Source organism: Fundulus heteroclitus, chromosome 22 (assembly GCF_011125445.2).
Source record: "Fundulus heteroclitus isolate FHET01 chromosome 22, MU-UCD_Fhet_4.1, whole genome shotgun sequence".
Taxonomy (NCBI): Eukaryota; Metazoa; Chordata; class Actinopteri; order Cyprinodontiformes; family Fundulidae; genus Fundulus; species Fundulus heteroclitus.
Window position 1 is genome coordinate 7,055,445 of NC_046382.1, and position 19,817 is coordinate 7,075,261.

The following is a 19,817-nucleotide window of genomic DNA, read 5'->3' on the forward strand; positions in this document are numbered from 1 at the left end:
TAACATTGATGACATTTTATTTTGAAAGGACTCACAGGAAGCAGCAGGAAGCTGTTGTGTCTGACTTTAATGGACGAGAGGAATTTGATTCCAGGAAACAAAAACATGACGCAGTTTATTGAGTGAAGAAAACAAAGACAAATCAGATGTTATTTCTGTTTGGTTCCATTTAATCAATAATCTAATAATCCTGTAGATTAGTCTTCAGACAGCAGAGATGAAACTTTGTGCTGAAATCAGAAGTGAACATGTTCTCCAGACATCAGAGAGCAGAAACAAAGTTTCCTCAAGACAAAGTTCTGGTAGGAAACAAAGCAAACTTACAGTTTGTTCAGACGGTCCAAAGTGCTGAAGAACAAGATCTGAACAACAGAGCGATTAAAACCACCGTCGATCCCGACTGTGTGCCTCGCCTTGCCAGGTTAGTTCAAATCGAAAGTAACTATGAGGAACGTTGCATAACCAACGTCACATCTCACGTGGTTTAAACCACTGAGCTATATTATACACTGGAGTGCTAATCACCGTTTGTTTGAACGAGTCGCTTTGAAGCCACCAGCCGCCATATTGGTACTCCCTATTTCCCCCAGTAACTATGGAATATGTGCGCTACAGCATCGAATAACGAGGATTTTCTCATGTTCAGGGGGGGCTTAAGACTTTTAAAATGTCAAATGCCATATACTTTTATGTTATGTTCTAAAACTATCAAGTACTGAGAAAGTCATGTGCTGAAATATTTTGCATTTTATTCATTTAAATATATATGTTTAACATTTATAAATATATAACTAACAATATACAAAAACATATATTTACATATGTGTATACATATATACATATAAGCATACTTATATATACATATATATATATATATATATATATATATATATTTTTTTTTTTTTTTAATATGAATAACATGTAAAATATGTCAGCACCTAATTTCCTAGTAGTTGATAGTGTTAGTACATCCACTGACTGTAGAATTACCTGTAAAACGTTTTCACTCAGCGAGAAAACGGCTTGTTATTGCAACCAAATCCTATGGGATTCTGTGAGAGTAGGGAGTAGCAAGATGGCGGCCAGTGACTTCAGTTTTTCGGCAAAATCAGCACTCCGGTGTATTATATAGCTCAGTGGTTTAAACCATGGACAGAGTAGACCATAGACATTACGTAGACGCGTCATTGGGCGGGTTCTGCCTATGCTGCGATGCGTCAGAGCATCCACCATCTTAAATGTGGCAAATCTGCAGTTACTCAGTCACTTAAACAGTATCAGAGGGACTTTAATCTCTGAATATACTTTGTATTCGTAGTATTTTTGTTTTTGTAATATTACAAGTTTATTTTCGTATCCCTTTAGCTTCATTCTCCTGAATTTATTCTCCTAAAGAATAAAAGTATTTAAAATAATCTAACCTGGCCCTATTACTCCAGGAGTGAAATAATTCTGCAAACTGTGACTATTCTGGAAATGTTTCCTCTTAATTCTCATAATATGACGTTTTTCTAATAACATTATCACTTTTGTGTGGTTTTATTTATTTTTTTTTTTTTTACTTTACTGACCTAGGACTTTTTTTTTATCATATTATTAATTTTACCTCTTTAATACTCCCCCAAAAAGTCTGTTCTTAAAGGTTCACATGTGACACGGTTTAATGAAATAATGAAGACCACAATGTTTAGATTTAACAAATCGATCCTTATATTCATAACACACACAAATAACAGAACTCAACTTTTTTCTGCCACATAAAATATGGCGGTGACGTTGACGTGCGAACCTCCGCCCTATGACGCGTCTACGTATATGATGTCTATGACCTCCGCCCTATGACGCGTCTACGTATATGATGTCTATGGAGTAGACCCCGCATCGACCGACATCATATACGTAGACGCGTCATAGGGCGCAGGTTCGCACATCAACGTCACCACCATATTGTATGTGGCAGAAAAAAGTTGAGTTATTTTATTGTGAACGTGGATCAGAGAAGATGCCTCTTTCCTGTGCTGCATGGAAATGTATTCTGGCTGATTTCACTATTTGTATCTGCCTTCTATAAACTAAGGCTGCACCATGTTGCAAAACTGGACACACTAAAGCTGCAGAGTGGCAACACTAGAAAAAATAATAATAATTGAACTTTATTGATCTCACAATGGAGAAATTCACTTCTGCATTTTAACCCATCCCCTTGGGGAGCAGTGGGCTGCCACTGTGCGGCGCCTGGGGAGCAATTGGGGGTTAAGGGTCTTGCTCAGGGACCCAGAATGGCAGCTTGTGGGAGTTGAACTCAGAACCTCTGGGATTGAAGCTCTGTGCTCTAACCACTAGGCCACCACTCCCCAAAAAGCTGTGCAAGACCGTATACAATACAGACTACTGTATTTAGACATAGATGTGCATATATGGATTTTCAAGTATTATAAATAAGCCAAATAAATAGCTGTGTGATTATATATATATATATATATATATATATATATATATATATATATATATATATATATATATATATATATATATTAGGGCTGTCAAAATAACGCGTTATTTTCGATTAATTAATTTTTTTTAAATTAACGGATTAAACAAATTAACGCAAATTAATCGTATAGGGTAGTTCACTGCTATTGTTTTCATCCGGGTTTTTTCGCACCTGCGCGCCGGACTGGAAGGCAGAAGGCGAGCACAGCGGCAGACGCCAACAGAGCAAACAACGAGTTCTCGACGTATTTTTCTTTAGGTAACGTATCACAAGATCGTTTTAAGAGTAAGTTGATGGTTGATGGTATCAGATTGCCAGATACAGTCCAGATAGCGAGTCTGTGAATGCTGGCCAAACGATTTAGTCCGGCCCGGTGGCCAAATGCATTATCATTATTCAACGGCTGTATCTCCTCTCTGCATCGACCGATCTGCACTAGATTTTTTGCGAGTCGTGGGCGAGCGCTGCTCAACGCGTTCGTGTGTATCGCCCGGTGGACGGGCGGAGAATATGCGTGACAGCTTCTGCGGTGGCTGGCGGCCGGCGGTGCGCGAAGGTGCTTGGCTGATCGACGCAGGACAATGACCAGTGCAAAATTAAGTTGTATTTACCGGAGATGAAGTGTAGACTGCAAATTCTGTTGGGGTATGATGGCTCCCACAGTCCATTGGGATTTGTCTGCCAGGGTCCTTTTTCACTGAAAATATCCATTTCTTTCTTCGTCCTTCGGTAAACAAAAGAAACGTACATCCAACGATTTGGAATGCCTTTGTGTGGCATAAACTAAAAGCACGCTCTAATTCACCTGTTTTGTCACGGTTGATTTTTCCTACCGGCGTAACCCGGAAGTAGCGCGTGCGTCACTTTACTGTTGTGAAGTGTTGATATTGAGGGGAGTGTTCATTTATTTTCATTGTGTCCCCTACGTTACTGTGTGCCACATATGCCACAACGTCTGAAGGCATGAAATGTGAATAAGAGTTTTTGACTCTGATGCAGATGACTCTTCCTGTGGCTCTACGCTTCCCCAGGAGTGAATGCTGCTTGTCGGGACTTTGATGCAATCAACTGGTTTCCTTATATAGGACATTTTTGACCAATCTGTATAATCTGACCCAATCTGTTTAATATGATTGAACTTGACTTTGTAAAGTGCCTTGAGATGACATGTTTCATGATTTGGCGCTATATAAAAAAAATTGAATTGAATTGAATTGAATTGAATTGAATTTGAACTTTAATGTATCTAATGCTGAATATTCATTGAATCATTTGAATTTAAATATTTAAAATACTTTCACAGTATATGCGATTAATTTAGATTAATTAATTACAGAGTATGTAATTAATTAGATAAATTTATTTAATCGATTGACAGCCCTAATATATATATATATATATATATATATATATATATATATATATATACTGGGTGCCCCCCCCCCCCCTCTGGTCTGAATTTAAAAATGTACATAAATTAGGGCTGTCAGTTTTAACGCATAAGACCACAACGCCAACATTTTTTTTTGTCGCTGTTAATCGCGCGTCAAAACACACACCGTTCCCTAATGTTTTTCCCCCGCCGCGCTCTCCGGACTGTGTTTCTTTTACCCTCAGCGCTTTCCGTAGTTTCAAGAGAGCTAGAGACTGTAGCAAAACAGACCCGCGCTTACTGTTGCACAGGCTGTTCATTTCATGCGACTTTGGCCTTCTTTCATTCTAAAGGCGATTGTAAATTTTATAAGTCACAGGTTGCGTTTTTTTTTTTGCCGCACGTTTCTGAAAGTGAAATCGCTTATTTGGGCTCTAAAATAAGTGACGAAACATTGGTTATTAAGAGACCTGCCTGCACTAGACACTGAGTGTATCCAGCTGAAATATCCCTCCGCCATAGGAGCCGACGGCAGTAAAGGCAGACAGAGCAACTCTGCTCGTATTTTCTGCAGTTTACGGTGCAATAACCGGTGATAACTGCTGAAAGTAGATTATGGTGCAGATCACCATTTTGAGCAGACATTGGTTCTGAAGATGAGCTTTTAACATGCTGAGAACATTGCAGAAACCCAACCCATAAACCGTACTTTAATGCTTATTCATTTGTTTTCTCTGTATTTGACAAACTAAGGCTGAATCACGTTGCCAAACGAAGGACCTGGAGTTACTAAACAGTTGCTAAACAGTCTATTTCAGGGTATTAAGCTCCTGCCCAGTTGCAAGCAAAGTGTAAGACTGGAATGACCTGGAGATTTAAAACCTTTTTCCAGGCTTAAACTGTATGAATATGGATATAAACAGCAAGCAAAAATATTCAAAGAAATTATTGTTGTTGGTGTGAAAGCTAAGAATTAGATGTGTGTGTGTGAGAGAGAGTGAAAAAACGAACAATAAAGCTTATGACTTTATTGAAATGTAAATTTTTTATTAATGCCTAATACCATGTCTATCTTTGTTTAAGAGGCAAAAAAATATATCGGCATGGTATTTATTTACAAATTTATTTACACATTGTGTAAACATCAGGGCATCATGATTAGTCATTTAGCCATCATAGTCCAGAGTTTAACATTTGGCACTAGGATGTTTTCATTCCATATCTCAAAAGTGCTTGAAAAATAACAAAATAAAAAATATTTTTTGTACAAGCATGTATTTTATTTGTGTCATTTATTGCAAAATTGCATATTAAAATGCCCAAACAGGCTATTACACTTTCAGAAATAAAACGATAAAGCATACAATTAATCTTGAGTTACCTATCGACATTATGTGATTAATCGAGGAAATGATCCCCCCTTCTGTTTTTTTTGCAAATCGCACACTGTATGTATATATATATACTGTATATATATATATATATATATATATATATATATATATATATATATATATATATATATATATATATGTGTATATGTGTGTGTGTGTGTGTGTGTGTATATGTGTATATATAGATTAAGTGAGGGAGATTGGCAGAACAGTATGGAGGACCAATATGGTGGACCAAGTCTATGGATATGGAGGACCAAGTCTTCCATAATTAAAAATAAATACAGAAATAAATAAATGCTCAATAAATAAATATGCATACAACTAATTGGCACCAAAAATACAATACACAAATAAATGTTGGTAGAAATTAAATTCTACAGTGAGACATAAATATATATATATCTCTTTTGCGGTAAGGCGTATTGTATCACTTCCTGTTTTCACTGCGTGAGCAACGGTTTGTTGCTCCAGATTCTCTCGCTTTTATCTTTAATCTCTTTGCTGTAACATCTGTTTCTAACACATAAGCACTTTTAAAACATTTTCTGTTGCTGCACATCACGCTTGGGAACTCCTCGTGTTTCACGGTTTGCTCTCTTGGCGTGGTAGAAGGGCGCTAGCCTAGCTTTAGCCTAGCCTAGCTTTAGCTCCACAATGGCTTCCTCTCCTACTATTACTTCAGCTTCTCCGTCTCTGACTAAGTCTCCCCTTATCTCCTGCTCTCTGTGTCAGATGTTTAGCTATTCCTCTGCCTCCTTTAGTGATAATGGTACTTGTAATAAATGTAGTGTTTTTGTAGCTTTGGAGGCGAGGGTGTCAGAATTAGAGTCCCGGCTCCGTGCTATGGAAAGACCAGCTGATAGCCGCCCCTCTGCTAGCGCGGAGCCACATACACCTAGCGTTAGTTCACTTAGTGGTCCTCCAGAAGCACCTGAGCAGCCGGGTAAGCAGGCCGGCTGGGTGACAGTTCGTAGGAAGCATAGCTCTAGATTTCAGCCCCCAGTTCACCACCAACCCGTCTGCGTTTCTAACAAATTTTCCCCACTCAGCGACACACCCGCTGAGAAGCCGATCCTGGTCATTGGGAGCTCAATAGTCAGAAACGTGGCACTAGAGACACCAGGGACCATAGTTAAATGCCTGCCAGGGGCCAGAACGGGCGACATAGAATCTTACCTAAAACTGCTGGCTAAGGATAAGCGTAAATACAGTAAGATTGTTATTCACGCTGGCGGTAATGACATTGGTTATCACGCCGATCGGAGGTCACTAAAGTTGGTGTTGCTTCGGTGTGTGAGTTTGCTAAAGCAATGTCGGACTCCGTAATTTTCTCTGGTCCCCTGCCTGATCTGACCAGTGATGACACGTTTAGCCGCATGTCATCATTCAACCGCTGGTTGTCTAGGTGGTGTCCTGAAAACAATGTGGGCTACATTGATAACTGGAGAACTTTCTGGGGAAAACCTGGTCTGATCCGGAGAGACGGCATCCATCCTACTTTGGATGGTGCTGCTCTTCTTTCTAAAAATCTGGCCGGATTTATTAGTTCTCCTAAATGCTGACAACCCAGGGTCCAGACCAGGAAGCAGAGCCGTAGTTTAACACACCTCTCTGCAGCTTCTGTACTGTTACCCATCCATTATCCTATTGAGATGGTGTCTTTCCCACGGCCAAAACTTAACAGATCAAAAACTTATCTAAAAGGAACAAATCATAAAAACCTAATAAAAATCAATACGGTTCACCTTGAACGTAAAAATAAAACATTAAATGTGGTCTATTAAATATAAGGTCTCTCCCTCCAAAGACTTTGTTAGTTAACAAATTGATTTCTGATAAACAGATTGATTTGTTTTGTCTCACAGAAACCTGGCTACAAGAGGACTACTTTAGTATAAATGAGTCAACTCCCTTCAATTATTCAAATTTTCACATTCCCAGATCTGTGGGAAGAGGAGGAGGAGTGGCAACCATCTTTCAGTCTGATTTATTAATTAGTCCCAGGCCAATTAATAACTACAGTTCTTTTGAACATTTAACCCTCAGTTTCCCTCATCCACACTGCAAAGCAATAAAACCTCTTCTGTTTGTTGTTTTGTATCGTCCACCAGGCCCTTACACTCAGTTTTTGGATGAGTTGTCAGATTTCTTATCTGATTTGGTGTTAAATACTGATAAAGTTATTATAGCGGGTGATTTTAACATCCATGTTGACACAGAATGTGATAACCTTAGTGTAGCCTTTAAAACTATCCTACATTCAATTGGTTTTGCTCAAAATGTGCATAAACCGACGCACTTTTGGCTCCATACTTTAGACCTTGTGCTGACATATGGCATTGATTGTGAAGAATTAACAGTATTTCCTCACAACCCTGTCCTATCTGATCATTTTTTTATAACATTTGAGTTTAATCTAACTGAGTTCTCCACCCCCAAAAAAGGGTTCCATTATAGTAGATCTTTATCGGATAATGCTGTATCAAAACTTAAAGAGTCTGTCCCCTTTTTAATATCCTCCGTATTGCAGAAATGCCCTGTAGATGGCAGCAATGTTGTTTCTTCCAATTCACAAATAGATGTCTTTGTAAACGGTATGACTTCGTCATTGCGTTCTGCATTAGACAATGTAGCTCCCTTGAAAAAGAAGGTGATTATTCACAGAAAGCTGGCTCCTTGGTTTAATTCAGAGCTGTGTTCCTTGAAGCACAATGTCAGGAAATTGGAGAGAAAATGGCGCTCTACACACCAAGAGGAATCCTACCTAATCTGGAGGGACAGTCTATTGTTGTATAACAAGAACCTTTGCAGAGTTAGAGCAGCATATTTTTCATCATTAATTGAGGAGAATAAGAATAATCCTAGATTTCTCTTCAGTACAGTTGCCAAACTTACCCAGAGCCACAGCTCTGTTGATCCATCCATTCCCTTAGCTCTTAGCTGTAATGATTTTATGGGATTCTTCATAAATAAAATTGATTCCATTAAAAATAAAATAATTGGCATCCTCCCAAACATGATTACCTCGTCCTCAGTAAGTGAGGCAGCATTGGAGGAATCCTTAGAACCTGCGCAGTGTCTGAACTGTTTAAAAGCAGTAGAGCTTTCTGAGCTATCTAAAATTTTAGCTTCATCTAAACCTTCTACCTGTATGTTAGACCCAATCCCAACCAAGTTGTTTAAGGAGGTATTCCCTCTGATCAGTGGTCCTATTTTAGACATGATTAATCTATCCTTGGTAAATGGATATGTACCACAGGCTTTTAAAGTAGCTGTTATTAAACCTTTACTTAAGAAACCATCTCTTGATCAAGATGAGTTAGTAAATTACAGACCTATATCTAATCTTCTTTTCTTATCTAAAATTCTTGAGAAAGTAGTTGCTAATCAACTATGTGAACATTTACAAAGTAATGACCTACTTGAGGAGTTTCAGTCAGGCTTTAGAGCTCATCATAGCACTGAAACAGCTCTGGTGAAGGTCACCAATGATATTCTCATGGCCTCAGATAATGGACTTGTGTCTATACTTGTCCTGTTAGATCTCAGTGCTGCATTTGATACAGTTGATCACAATATTCTCCTACAAAGACTTGAGCATACTGTAGGGATTAAGGGAAAAGCATAAGGCTGGTTTAAATCTTATCTGTCGGACAGATTCCAGTTTGTTCATGTTAATAATAAATCTTCCTCAAACTTTAGGGTCACTTGTGGAGTACCACAGGGTTCAGTCCTTGGACCAATTCTATTTACTATATATATGCTTCCGATTGGCAAAATTATCAGACAGCATGGGATTAATTTCCACTGTTATGCTGATGACACTCAGCTATATTTATCCATAAATCCTGATGAATCCAATCAGTTACTTTGACTGCAGTCATGTCTTGATGACATCAAAAGCTGGATGACTTTAAATTTCCTGCATTTAAATTCTGACAAGACAGAAGTTGTAATCTTTGGGCCAGAGTCTTCAAAAAATAAAGTTCTTAATCAATCACTTAATCTGGATGGCATTAACTTGGCCTCTGGTAATAAAGTTAAAAATCTTGGTGTTATTTTTGACCAAGACATGTCATTTAAATCCCATATTAAACAGGTTTCCAGAGTTTCCTTTTTTCACCTCCGGAATATCGCCAAAATTAGAAACATTCTGTCCAGGGGTGATGCTGAAAAACTAGTCCATTCATTTGTTACTTCAAGGCTGGACTATTGTAATTCTTTACTATCAGGAAGTCCACAAAATGCAGTTCCAAGTCTTCAGCTGATCCAAAATGCTGCGGCAACAGTTCTGATGAAAATCAACAAGAGGGATCATATTTCTCCAACTTTAGCTTCCCTTCATTGGCTTCCTGTTAAATCAAGAATAGAATTTAAAATTCTCCTTCTAACGTATAAAGCCCTTAATAATCAAGCTCCATCATATATCAGAGCTCTGATTACCCCGTGTGTTCCTAACAGAGCACTTCGCTCTCAGACTGCAGGTCTGCTGGTGGTTCCTAGAGTCTCTAAAAGTAGAATGGGAGGCAGATCCTTTAGCTATCAGGCTCCTCTCCTGTGGAACCAACTCCCAGTTTTGGTCCGTGAGGCAGACACCCTATCTATTTTTAAGACTAATCTTAAAACTTTCCTTTTTGACAAAGCTTATAGTTAGAGTGGCTCATGTTACCCTGAGCTATCTCTATAGTTGTGCTGTGATAGGCCTAGGCTGCTGGAGGACATCAGGGTCTAATTTTCTCACTCTACCGATTAGGCGCCCGCCTATGCATTGAAAATGCATGGCGGAGGCCTTATGCTATGCACCTAATAAGGGTTTCTTTATTATTATAGTAGTTTATTACCGTTAATACAGCCCGAACCGTAGGGTCTACCCCTACATACTATATATCGAAACGTTGGTCTCGACGCCGCGATCAGGGCTTTTTGTACTTGACGCCGTTTCGGCTTACGGTTGGAACAAAATTCACCAAAAACCACTTCTTCAACACAGTTGACCTCTCAAAAATGCGCGGCTGAGCACGGCAATGGTGTTTTGGTTGAGTGGGTTAGGTGTCGGGCTGCAAAGCAGAAGATCGTAGGTTCAACTCCAAGCTGTGCCAATTTCAAAGAATTACATTTTCACCCAATATTTCATTTCCCTTTGGCTTTAAAAAAACGATTTTTTCATTTAAATCAATAGCCAGATTAATTTATCCAGCATATATCTTAAATATACCAAATACAATATTTAATTTCCCTTTGGCTTTAAAAAACAATTTTTTTAAATTTAAATCAATAGCCAGATTAATTTATCCAGCATATATCTTAAATATACCAAATACTACAATAAAACATAATCAAATTCATCACAATCTCTTCTGGAATAATAAAAAACATGTGATCAGAAAGAACAACATAGTAATATCAGTAGAAAAAGGAGGAACAAACGTTATTGATTTTAAAGTGATTAATGCCGTGATTAAATTAAAATGGCTGCAGACTTTTATTAAAAATTAAAAGAGTTTATGGTTTATTTTCCCTTCACAACTTTAGAAAAAAATTGGAGGAAGGAATTTCTCTTAAGATGTAACTTTGATCCGGCAAAATTACCGATTAAATTGTCAGACTACCACAGAAGCATTCCAAAAATATGTTAAAAGTTTTTATGTCTTGATTAAGTTACTGGAAAATAACCGTAAATTAACAAAATACATTTGATTTGTAACAAATGGGGACAGCGGGCATAATGTAGTTATGATGACGTCATCGGGAAGCGCCCGAGCCGATCTGACCAGCCAAGTTGGAGCCGTTTTACACAGCTGCCATCATCAACAATTTTTTCCGATTTCCAGAGGACTTCACCATTGACATTCGCAAGAGCTATTGCTGAAGCAGCAATGCCCACGTACATGGCCATTGGATGTTCCAACACAACTGGTAAAATTGGAAAAAAACATTGATTATTTTCCGATTCATGAGCTAACCAGGCTCGTAGCTGGATTGCCATCTTGAAGACAGCGGTTTTGCCATGTAACTTCTGGCCAGAGAGAAAACACGTCATATGCAGTGACCATTTCGAAGAAGAATGTTTTGAACATGACATGAGAGCAAGGATTTTCGGTAAGTTATTTTAAAATTTTAAATTTTTTACATTAGAATTTGCGGGGATGGTTACAGACCAGAGGGGCGGAGGGATACCACATGTGATGTTATATCCGCCCGCCCCAGCATGTGCTGAAAGCTTTTATATTTTAATGTTTATACAATAATTACCACCTGCCCTATTTTCCAAAATAAGCACTCGGTACTCCGTTACTTTAAGAATTTCCCTCGATAAGGAAAGTGAAGTCCCTGCTTTTCTGCATTTAGTCAGATGCGGCTTCTTGCGTATGTACCCTGCTCCTTGCCTCTGTGTGTGTGTGTGTGTGTGCGCGCACCTGTGTGTGTAAGCTACTTGTGTTTGTACCCCGGCAAGATGACCGAGAAGACGGCGTTTGATTCTTGGAGGTACGCACATTATTTTAAGTTAAACAGCGAAAAGGACAAGAACATGGGTCCGGCAACACCGATGCGCTTGGTCTTGGGGGAAGGAAAGCCTGGCGCTCGCGCTCGGCTCTGTTTGCTCGCGCGCGCAACGTTCTCTCCTTCCAGGCTAAACGGCAGGTGTGCGCTTGATCGGTTGTTAATCCGTTTGCTTGCTTCTGTCTCACTGATCTCTATTATACACTGGAGTGCGGATTTTGCCGAAAAACTGACGTCCCTGGCCGCCATCTTGCTACTCCCTACTCTCACAGAATCCCATAGGATTTGGCCGCCATCTTGCTACTCCCTACTCTCACAGAATCCCATAGGATTTGGTTGCAACAACAAGCAGTTCTCTGGCTGTGTGAAAACGTTTCACATGTAATTTTACCGTCAGTGGATGTACTAACACTATCAACTTCTAGGAAATTATGTGCTGAAATATTTTATGTTATTCATATCATATTATATATGTGTGTGTATGTGTGTGTGTATATGTATGTGTATATATATATATATATATATATATATATATATATATATATATGTATATGTGTGTGTGTGTGTACATTTTTTAGTGAGGCTTAGTTGCTAAAGGAGGCCGATCTGACACATGGCCTTTGGTGAGCTTTGGTGATATTAAGTATTGGCACTAGGGTTGGGTGTTGTTAGGAACCTCACGATTCGATTCGATTTCGATTATTGCTGTTGCGATTCGATTCAATTCCATTCGATATTGATTTAAAGTTGTGAAGACACAAATGATTTTATATAATGTTGACATTTTTAAAATATTTATTTTCATACAAACTTCTGTAACATCACATTTCTGAGCAAAGAAACAAACTTGTTTCTGCAATGTGCTTAAAGTAGAAAACTGTTCTTAATAAACAATAAAAAATAAAGTGCATGTAAAATAAAATTAGGCATATCTTATCTCTTGAAAGTCTAATATAAATAAAAATGCATTTCAATAACATCTGTGCATATCTGTGCAGATTTAAACACAAATCATAGGGTTGTATTCAACTGAATTACACTGAATAAGTTTAGTGCTTGTAAACATTTTTAGCTTTTCAATATGTAGTGATTAACCTTAATTTTTGAACATATCTTAGCGGCTAACGCTTAGCATGTTGCTAACCGGAAGTAGCTCCAGGAAGGTCTCACCAACTTTTGCTTCACAGAGTTTTTACTTCCTTTAGTAGTTTGTAATGCCTTTAACATTTTTATTCACATATTTCATTTTTTCATGCTACATTGAAGTATTTAATCATGTTTTAATAACACCAATTTTCCATGCTGCTTGGATGCAGACCTTCTCCTGTCGGCTGGTTTTTTTGGTGAGGCTTAGTTGCTAAAGGAGGCCGATCTGACACATGGCCTTTGGTGATCTTTGGTGACATTAAGTATTGGCACCCTTTTTGAGGAACTTCACAGTACAGGATTTGGACCAAACTAACACAGTACAATCACACGGTCATACTGGACACAACCATGTTAGCGGCTAACGCTTAGCATGTTGCTAACCGGAAGTAGCTCTAGGAAGGTCTCACCAACTTCTGCTTCACAGAGTTTGTACTTCCTTTAGTAGTCTGTAATGCCTTTAACATTTTTATTCACATATTTAATTTTTTCATGCTACATTGAAGTATTTAATCATGTTTTAATAACACCAATTTTCCATGCTGCTTGGATGCAGACCTTCTCCTGTCGGCTGGTTTTGACGAAGACAAATCCTTTTCACACTCAGAAGATTTGATTTAAAATCCCCAAGCGATAAAAGCCTACGACCAAGGAACTCGGAAGCTTTGCCTTTGACGGTACGCGCACCACCAGGCGGGCGCCTTCTTCAACTTCTTCAGAAGTTGAACGTTTCTAGTTTCTACTGTTCTTCAGTCTACTGTTCTCCAGTTTTGCATTGTATTACATTGAAATGACTGTCGTCATTTCAGCTTTTAACTTTTTGCTCTCTCTCTTTTTCTTCATAGTAGGTACACCTGGTCTGGCCTTCTGTTAACTGTGACATCATCCAGAGAAGACGGCTCACCCGCTACTACCATGTAATGTAGAACAGATTACTGGATCAGTGTGTGCTTCTGTGCTTTATTGTCTCTCTTGTTGTGTCTCTGCTCTGTCTTCTGTAACCCCAGTCGGTCGAGGCAGATGACCGTTCATACTGAGCCCGGTTCTGCCAGAGGTTTTCCTTTCCGTTAATGGGGAGTTTTTCTTCCCACTGTCGCTTCATGCTTGCTCAGTATGAGGGATTGCAGCAAAGCCATGTACAATGCAGACGACTCTCCCTGTGGCTCTACGGTTCCCCAGGAGTGAATGCTGCTTGTCGGGACTTTGATGCAATCAACTGGTTTGCTTATATAGGACATCTCTGACCAATCTGTATAATCTGACCCAATCTGTATAATATGATTGAACTTGATTTTGTAAAGTGCCTTGAGATGACATGTTTCATGATTTGGCGCTATATAAATAAAATTGAATTGAATTGAATTTTAATTAGCTACTTTATTTATTAATTACTTATTTTTTATTATTTATTTATGTGCAGGTTATAATATTTTGGTCTGTTTTATTCTTTCTTTGTATTTTTTTGCCCTATTTATTTCTTCAATGCTATTTATTTCTGTCTGTCCTTTTTACATTTCTACCTGTCCTATTTACATTTCTGCCTGTCCTTTTTACATTTCTGTATGCATTTCTGCCTCATTATGCAAATGAGGAGGGGTGGGTCTTAACGGATAAACTTCTGCCCATTGGTTGGTTAGCATTTTACTGCATCCTTCGAATCTACATGGCACCGGCCTCAGTCACAACAAAGATGGCTACCTACGACAAAGTTGTCAGTGAGCTGAGACATTTAGCAACTGTTTTAAAAACAATGCCAACTTGCTAAAGGTTGCTAAATAAAGAGATCTGTGTGTGTTGTAAATACAGTTATGGGCCCTAATTTAATGGTTGTTCCAAGTCAAAAGTATAACTAAAGCTAATTTAATACCATGACCAAGATGAACGCAAATGTTGGTGGGTCAGCTCAATGCTTCTACACGCCCCTTTTAGTTCATGTACTTTGACCGTCATTTCAATTAGGCCCTTTGAGTGTTCTGACATAATCCTTGAGATTTGTTTCTACTACAAACCTGGTAGGGATCTTCACCCTCACGCTGGTTTTGAGACCACAGCAGGTGTGGTGACTGATTCCTCTCCGTGCGCAGCCGATGGTGGTTCCAGCCATCTTTGAACAACTGCAGATGTCTGTCAAGTTGTGGAAGAAAGGCCCAGTGCAGTGCTTACAGCTGGATCTCATTGTCCGGGTTGAGTAGACCTTCTGCCTCTAGGTTGCAGAATGTTGTGTAGAACTGATCCAAAACTCCTCCAAAGACATCTCTCCACTCTCTCTATCCTGGACAAACAGAAAAAATACAAAAACAAGAAATAAAGTCATTAATGACTTGGATGTATACATATTAAATGTATGACATAAATATCCGCGCATGATGAGCAAAATGGACATAGAAGAATAAAGTTTAGGATAAACAGTTTTTATAAACCATTTAATGTCCACAAAATTAATAAATTACTGTATAGAACCCTTACTACCAATAATTGCACTGTTCCCATCAATGAACAATGTTACTAAAGTAATGTAACAGCACTACAACTGAAAAAAATAAGATAACCCAAAGCAGAAGTTTTAAAAGTGTCAAGAACGAGAGACGGATGGACCCAGTATTCAGCCAGACAAGAAAAGTGCAAACAAAAAGGCTTTAATAAAGCTCAAAACGTTCAGTCAGGGAATATGCAGGCTCGGTGGTCAAATAACAGTTCCAAGTGGGTACACAGGCAGGCAGGAAAAAACAGGCAAGGATAACAGGATCAGGATCAGGCTCAGGCTGGCACAGAAGTCAAAAACGCAAATTGGGTCAGATCAACAGGCAAACAAACAGACAGAACAGGGAATGCTGGACTAGACTCTCTCTCTCTCTCTCTCTCTCTCTCTCTCTCTCTCTCTCTCTCTCTCTCTCTCTCTCTCTCTCTCTCTCTATATATATATATATATATATATATATATATATATATATATATATATATATATATATATATATATATATATATATATATATATACTCACTCACCGGCCACTTTATTAGGTACACCTGTCCAACTGCTCGTTAACACTTAATTTCTAAGCAGCCAATCACATGGCGGCAACTCAGTGCATTTAGGCATGTAGACATGGTCAAGAGAATCTCCTGCAGTTCATGTATGGGGAAGAAAGGTGATTTGAGTGACTTTGAACGTGGCATGATTGTTGGTGCCAGAAGGGCTGGTCTGAGTATTTCAGAAACTGCTAATCTACTGGGATTTTCACGCACAACCATCTCTAGGGTTTACAGAGGATGGTCCGAAAAAGAAAAAACATCCAGTGAGCTGCAGTTCTGTGGGCGGAAATGCCTTGTTGATGCCAGAGGTCAGAGGAGAATGGCCAGACTGGTTCGAGCTCATAGAAGGGCAACAGTGACTCAAATAAGCACCCGTTACAACCAAGGTGGGCAGAAGAGCATCTCTGAACGCACAGTACGTCGAACTTTGAGGCAGATGGGCTACAGCAGCAGAAGACCACATCGGGTGCCACTCCTTTCAGCTAAGAACAGGAAACTGAGGCTACAATTTGCACAAGCTGATCGAAATTGGACAATAGAAGATTGGAAAAACGTTGCCTGGTCTGATGAGTCTCGATTTCTGCTGCGACAGTCGGATGGTAGGGTGAGAATTTGGCGTCTACAACATGAAAGCATGGATCCATCCTGCCTTGTATCAACGGTTCAGGCTGGTGGTGGTGGTGTCATGGTGTGGGGAATATTTTCTTGGCACTCTTTGGGCCCCTTGGTACCAATTGAGCATCGTTGCAACGCCACAGCCTACCTGAGTATTGTTGCTGACCATGTCCATCCCTTTATGACCACAATGTACCCAACCCATGATGGCTACTTTCAGCAGGATAATGCGCCATGTCATAAAAATGGAATCATCTCAGACTGGTTTCTTGAACATGACAATGAGTTCACTGTACTCAAATGGCCTCCACAGTCACCAGATCTCAAACCAATAGAGCATCTTTGGGATGTGGTGGAACGGGAGATTCGCATCATGGATGTGCAGCCGACAAATCTGCGGCAACTGTGTGATGCCATCATGTCAATATGGACCAAACTCCCTGAGGAATGCTTCCAGCACCTTGTTGAATCTATGCCACGAAGAATTGAGGCAGTTCTGAAGGCAAAAGGGGGTCCAACCCGTTACTAGCATGGGGTACCTAATAAAGTGGCCGGTGAGTGTATATATAGTTAATAAAGAGCCAATGTCTATTTTTGTCTTTCAATGCTGCTACGTCAAGTGCCGACGTCTTGAATGTGATGTTCAAACAACTGTGAATTGAACTGAGAATTGCTGCTTCTTATTTTAATCCATTTTTGACTTGTTTATTTTCATATATATTTTGCATGTTTAGTTTAGTAGTGAGTAGAGCTTCCTAGGTTGTTGAATTAGAATAATTACTGTTACAGGCAATTGCTTTTGGTTCAATAAACAAAAAACAACGTGTGGAAAATTAACGGTTTGTTTATTTCAATCCAGAGTGGCATGGTTTTTCAGAATACAGAGTTACCTCTTTTTGAGTTAACATCTGAGATTAATACAGAGATATTTACTTTGGATTGGTGATAAAGGCGTAAGGATAAGGATTAAACTCTAATTGCAGTTATAATTGAGTTATCAACGGTTTCAGAAACCGATCAGACCTCCTGATCCAGCATAACTGAGTTCATAACAGCTGATTAATAAGTGTATTATTGGTATTAATCATTGCAAACTTATAGCCCTGAGAAAACCACCATTTGAACCATATTTGTTGTAGCTACCATTTGAGTTTGAATGACCTATTATTAAAATTATAATAACAAATTATAATTAATAATAATAATCATATTCAAACAGTTTTGTGGCATAACATAAGAGTATTATTACACAGGAGTTGACAAAGTTAACAAAAGAAGATGTTATGAGGTGATGAAACTATCTGGTGTAACTGCTCCTCCTGGTGGAATCACTGGCCCAGAGTCAGAGCTTCAAGAGTAATTGAGAAGATTTATTCTTGGGTAACAGCTGTCAGCCACTCCTGAACCAGAGACAGTGTCAGAAACACCTTATCTGCCCAGGGATCAAATGGACTCGACTGTGGCTCCGTTGTCCAGTCCCAGGATCATAACCATCACAACAATTTAATCACCCTGCATGTAATTAATGTAAGAGTTTAACTTGAATTACTGGAATAAATTACCTTGTCAGCAATGTGCATGTTTACTAAGGTGCATCTAATGAAGAGAAATCCCAAGACACATCAAAAAGGTGCCAAACTGAATATAGCTGCTCCATTTACAGACTGCAGCACCTAGAACCTGAGCTTTTATCCCACAAGCTGTCTGGTCCAAATTAAAGCTGACGAGTCAGATCTGTTGAAAAGAAACATGGCATCAATTCTTCAGATGCCCATCTCAGTCTGTAACATTCAAAATAGGGACAATAAACTATTTTATTAAGAACATCTCATTATTCTAAAATACACCTGATAAAAACATAATCAGCTTAACAAAAGTGCCAATGTTACATGTCTTTGTCAGGTTACCTGCATTACAGCTAGATATACATCAGATATCCAGATAAATCTCAAACTAACAAGGAAGCATCTGAAAGGATCAAAGACAAAGGTTTGATTAAAGAAAGGAGTTTTATTCTCACACTGTTCCTCATGAAGACAGATGTTCAGGCAAAGGTTAAAACTAAACGTTACATTAGAAAAAAAACAGCAACACCACCAGGTTTGTTTCTTTGATCATCCGTAAGACAACCGACAGCGTGACACAATTTAATCTTTGGTAGAAATCAGACAAAATGCACAAAACAGCATGATAAAATATGCTTAACATAGAAAAAAACTGACATCATGGTGGGTTTTATTTTTTGGAGTTACCCCAAAGCTGCTTTTTAATGTTGACTTTTTATTTGACTGAAATTCCCTCTAAAGGTCTCAAATTTATTAAAAACACAGTGATAAAAAGGCATATTTCATCTTAAAAGAAACTATGTAAATAAATGAAAAACTTCCTTTTCACTGATTTTAAGGTGCATGAGCAATTTTAAAACGCTTATCAGAACCAACTCAAAGTTCAGAAAAGACAACACAACACAGTTCATTGCACGGCTACGACAGGGAGTCAACAGCCAGACCACAGCAGATGTCAGCATAACATTTATTAGGTAAGTTTTTATTGATAATTAGCTGCAGCAGCATAAATTTTTCTTTCTTGGGGCCTGAGCCAAATGAAAAGTAGTGTACCAATTCGTTTTCTTCTCCTCCTGGGATCAATTACTGTAAAAAGTGTCATCTCATGAAAATAAATTGCTTTTCTATTGGATGGTTGTTTGGTGTCAGACAAAATGTCACAACTTCTTTGTTTCTGTCTTTCATGATACTGAAAACATTTCTTAACTCATCAAAAGTAATCAAACTACGAACTTGAATTCCTATGAAATGAAAAAGTTATTAAAAAAAAACAATAACCGTTGGAGAAACTGTTTCCCTTTGTAACAGTAGGGGGAGCCCAACATGACGCCTCTGATCAGATGTTAAAACAGCGGAAAATGAGCCAGCTGGCCAAAAATGGAAAAAACACAACAAAACTACAAAACATCTGACAATTATAACACTACAGTCTCTACTGATCACAGATTAATCTAAAATAAAAACAGTAGAAGGAGCCAAGAAAACGAACATGTACTGTTATACGCAGACCTCTGCTGATCGAGGTTTTACCACAAGGTTCTCTGCAGGTTCTCAGTCAGTCTACGTATTTCAGTCACAGCAGTTTCAGAGGATCCTTAAAGGTTTTAAATAAGAGTTTCTGATCAACCTACTCTACTTCAGCTCCAACTGCTTTCAAGCATAACCAACACCCTGAAGGTTCATACAACTACACCA